The sequence below is a fragment of the Chrysoperla carnea genome, chromosome 5, assembly GCF_905475395.1.
Source record: "Chrysoperla carnea chromosome 5, inChrCarn1.1, whole genome shotgun sequence".
In the NCBI taxonomy this organism is placed as follows: Eukaryota; Metazoa; Arthropoda; class Insecta; order Neuroptera; family Chrysopidae; genus Chrysoperla; species Chrysoperla carnea.
Window position 1 is genome coordinate 64,547,712 of NC_058341.1, and position 5,240 is coordinate 64,552,951.

Genomic DNA, 5,240 nt, shown 5'->3' on the forward strand with positions numbered 1-5,240 from the left:
CTTTCGATTTTTTAGTTCTAATAATTTTCAATAGATGGCGCCACTGTCAATAGTACAATTTTCACTAGACGGCGCTACTGGCGCAAATGTCTTTCGATTTTTCTCGAAAATTCTGGAATGTTCCATGGATTTCTATTGAATTTTCTAGAATTTTCTCGAACATTCTGGAATGTTCTATGGATTTCTATCGAATTTTCTAGAACTTTCTCGAATATTCTCGAATGTTGTATGGATTTTTATTGAATTTTATCAAACTTTCTCGAACAATCTGGAATGTTCTATGGGTTTCTGTCGAATTTTCTAGAATTTTCTCGAACATTCTGGAATGTTCTATGGATTTCTATCGAATTTTCTAGAATTTTCTCGAACATTCTGGAATGTTCTATGGATTTCTATCGAATTTTCTATAACTTTCTCGAATATTCTGGAATGTTCCATGGGTTTCTATCGATCTTTCCCTTACTTTTCCATACACACAGAGAGAATTAAAAAAAAAGTCTTTCATTTAACAATTTTGATATTTAAATGTGCAAAAACAACCCAGCGAAGCGGGTTTAACAGCTAGTATTATACTAATCGTTCAGTTTGCATCTAGGCATAGACGTCTACCATTAGTATGACAGAGTATAGCGTTAAGCAATGCATCTTAGTAAGAGGTATTATAGATGTTATATAAAATTGAAAAAGTATGTCTTACAACTACAAGCGTCTTACAACTATCTCAACGCTATTGAAGCTTCAATACCTGTTTATAACACCTCTTTCTTAGATGCATTGCTTAACACGTGTATTATGTCCTACTCGTGGTAGGCCTATGCCCAAATGTAAACTGAACACTAGGTATATACTTTTAGTTATTTATGTTAACAAATATTAACAACTTTTCATTTTTGTTGATTCAGCATTAGCCGTCCATTTCGTAAAAGAATGTTATTCTTTCAACAACAAAAAATTATAAGAAATTCTTAATGTTTTTATAACGGACTAAAAAGTATAAAATAATAAATAGCAATTAAAATACTTGTAAGATTGGAAACGAAAAACATGGGCCCCATGCAGCAGATACTACACTCTTTATAGTTTTGTATTGCATGTGCCCCATGTTTTTCGTTTCCAATCTTACAATTATTTTAATAGCTATTCATAATTTTATACTTTTTAGTACGTTATAAAACCAGGGTATATATATTAAAAATATTTTTAATTAATTTTATTTCTGCTTTTTAGGGCTATTTGTGAATGTACTGCCATCCACTTCTGAGCTATTGTTCAAATTTTAAGTCTTTAGCTCATCGGAAAGTTAATTTAAAATCAATTACAATATTCCACTCGGACATACAAAAGCGAGTAAGCAAAAACACATTATTTATCTTAAAAATAATCAGTAAAAAAAATATTATCTTTGGTGAAAGATGTTTGACCTGAAAAAATCTGATAGCAAGTGCCAGAGGTGAGGCTTAGGAAATAAATATTTCAAACTTTCATTGCCCTTTAAAATGAGCCTATACGTGATTTCGCTTTTTTTTTATTTTTCATTTCGTTTCCGAATTATATGAGTGATAATATTGAACCGTTCAATTCGGTTCACAGTATTTTGATTGTAGGTTTGGCTGATAGTAATTAAAAATCTTTTAAATTAGAGTAGTAAACGCGATCAAAAACATTATACGGATTGGGACAGAAAAAGATAACAATCATTAAAACACACGAACACGAAAAGAAATATGTACAAAAGTAAAAAAATAAAATAAAAAAAAAAATAGAAATAAATAAATAAGTAAAAAAAAAAAAAAGAAGCACAAAAAAAACCCTATTTAAATCTAAAACACACACACAAAATAAAAACAAGAAAAATCACTCAAAAAAAAAAAAAGTTGAATTAAAATCACGCTAGCGTGTGAACGGACGTCAATACACGCTAACGTGTGAATAGCCACCATACACAATTATATAAAATTAACAAACAAACAACGTAGTTCGGCGTAGGAACACAGAACGGAGCTAAAAAGCTCAGACAATTTTAAAAGATGAGCCTCTTAATAAAATCACCGTTGAATGGTACACATCAAGGATAAAATTTATTAAAATCAATAAGATACACGTTCGTGCCCGCAACGCGAGCACGTTTTAATATTACATCGTACAATTGATGGATTGGGCATTTTAATCTGGAAATAAAATAATTGGTTTAACTTCAAAGAAGTGGACTTACTTGAACGATCAAATTAATTATACCTGGACATTTCATCAACGGCTGGTGTTGTTTGTTTGGAGGTGTACGCTCGGTATTCTGTGGTGGTTTTGCCTAGATTTTCAAGGTACGTTGCTTTACTTTAATTATCTTCCTTCTGTCCCAATTTTGTAGCGATGTAATTGGAGATTTACCTACAAAAAAATCAAAACGTTTAGTATACGTAGTTTAACAATACGCAATTGGACAGTTCCGATTCGATTTTAATTAAATATTTAAATTTGGTGTTGAACGTGATCAATACCGCGTTTTGGAAGTGTAGCTGACCACGAGTGCAGACAGCCCTTGAAGGGTGTCTTTAGTCTTTCGATTCGGAGTTATACTTCGCCGGTACGTAAGCTTCATCGGATTCTGCTCTGTGTAATATTGAATAAATTGAGTCACGGGTCAGAGCCAGAAGATGGATACTTGATTCACTAAACAGAAGAATTTAACGCAAAATCGGAACTGTTCAATTCAGTTCAGTTTCAATATAGTTTTCGCATATTTTATAAAAAAAAAACAAAAGAAAAAAAACACTGAGTTAATTTAACAAACAAAAACCTTACCTTAAAGAGGTTATTTAACATTGTGCATTTGTCTTGAGAATTTTGTTTCAGATTATTTTTAACATTTAATCAATTTAACACTGTTATATTTGTAAACTCTAAAAATAAAAAGAATATTTTATATTTTAATTAAATAAATTAATCTAAGTGTAGAACTAAACTTACATGTGTTCTTTTGTTGCTGTCAAATAATTTTGACATTTTATTGATACTCCATAGAGTTGTAGTCACTTCACAGACTACTACTCCATCCTAGACCGTTCCTTTTTTTCACTTTAAATTTTTTTCAGATTCGATCACACTTACTAAGATCGCGGATAAAAAACGCTTCCACTTGTCATCGATGCCACAGTTGGCAAGTTTATAGAAGATTTTAATATAAAGTCATCTTAAAAATGCCACAGTTGGTAGCATATAGCGTAGGGTAGTTTGATCGAGTCTGGATTAGAAAAAAAAAAAAAAAGGATTATTGGCTCATAAGTTAAAATAAATTTTGCAAAAAAAAATACATACTACTAATTTTTTTTTCATTGTTCGTACGAGCGCAACGTCTAGGTGAACTGCCAGAGGATGCCGACTACACGGTCCAACAAACACACGACATCATCAGCAGATGTTCCAGTGGTTGTGACAACAATCGTCGTCAACACATCAACTACAACAAATAACACTGCTGGATTGGGTACCATTGTTGACGCAACTTCACCAAGTTACGCTACTCCGCCAGATATTCCAGGTGCTCATGGTATTACGACAATAGCACCATCAGTGTCGAAAGCCAATCCCACCCTACCCACGACAGTATTGGCTGGAAATGTACCACAATCAACTATTGGTACGAGTCCTGGAAACGTACCGATATTGAATCCGGCGCCTGGTATGGTTCCACCTGCGTCGTCTGCACAACTGCATCAGTATTTTGGTTATGGGTTGGGGAGTGTTCCACAGTACGGACAAGCTCTTCCAACGTATCCATATCATGTGAATCATGCGCCAACTACGCAATCGAATACAACTCCATCACTTCATCCTGTTCTTGCGCCACCAGCACATGCAGGTCCGACTGGGCAACCTGCGACAACAACAGCAGTAGGAGAGGAGGACGCCACACCATCAAGAGTCATCCAGTTTATGCGTTCCCAAACACGACTCAACGCATCACACGAGCATGATATTCATGAGGTAAATCTCCAATTAAAATATTTATGTGAATCCATAAGTAAGATATCATGTAGCCAATCCTGCAATCAAAATGCGAATAAGTCGTTAATAAATTTATCACATAGTAATTTAGGAGATAATATGTATAAAATTAAGTATCAGGTAAACATAGATACGTACTTCAAAGACTTCCCTCGGTGTGACGGCTCCAGCAAACCGAACATAATAAAATTCCTGGAGGAAATCCAAAAGCTCGCAGAGCTACACGTCCTGGAGGAGAAACCTCTTCTAACACATCTCCTCCAGTTTTGTGACGGAAATTTTCAAAGATGGTGGGCTACAAATATCCAATCTTATCCCACCTGGGACTCCCTTCGCTTCAGGATATTAGATGTATTTTTTGCGCCGGCCGAAAGGTCCCTGCTCATATCAGAACACTTGTATAGATGGCAACGTCCAGAGGAATTATTCACGGCGTTCATTGATGATATTAAACTCAAATCTAAAATCATTGGAGCCAACCTTAGTGAGCAGGAGATCATTACAATTCTTTGGGCTCGAATTATATATTCCCTATTACTTATATTTTTTTTTTACTTAAAACCAAAATATAATGCAACATGTGCATAATACGAAAAGGTTTATTAGTTAACATAAATTAGAAGAGTTATTTTAGAAAGTTTATTTTAAATATTGCTATACTCAAATATTTCTCAGAAAACTGTCCTTTAAATATAACGAGAAAGTTGACCTTTAATAATATTAATGTTAAAACATCTGGACGGTCTAAAGTGATGTACAAAGGATCATATACAAAAAGGATCTTTTAAAATACATCTCTTAAGTACTAAGCAGTATTTTAAAAGCATATATAAAGTAAACTATCTAATGTAAAATGATACTTAGTATCCAAACTTTTTGACGTATGTTCGGGTTCGGATATCTTTGTTTCAATATTACTTATTATTACAATCGTTTGACATACGTTCGGATTGTTAAATAATTCGTTTCATTAAAATATTTATTTTTAATTGTTGTTACTTTAATTTTGTACAAGTGTAACTTAAATTGTAAATTTAATTAAATAAATAAATTTTTATTTAAATATCTGGTCTACAAGATATTAATGGCGCAGCCGGTAGGATAATTTGAGAAAAAAATTAATTTCGAAAATTATCGCGTCCATCGTAAATTTGTGTAAATTCTACGAGTGGCTCTTAAGTCTTTGGGACGTATCTACACTCCAAATAAATTTTTAATATCAACCAGAGTACAAAATA

The 5,240-nt window shown here is 33.1% G+C and overlaps 1 long non-coding RNA gene across 1 annotated transcript; it reads right to left on the minus strand.

Annotated features, from left to right (window-relative positions):
• Positions 1 to 2,051: 2,051 nt before the first annotated feature.
• On the minus strand, positions 2,052 to 2,897 carry LOC123300838. Its single transcript, XR_006535407.1, has 3 exons — positions 2,800 to 2,897; positions 2,236 to 2,385; positions 2,052 to 2,168 (listed from the first exon to the last, which is right to left on the minus strand). It is a non-coding gene; the product is annotated as an uncharacterized LOC123300838 (long non-coding RNA).
• Positions 2,898 to 5,240: the final 2,343 nt, after the last annotated feature.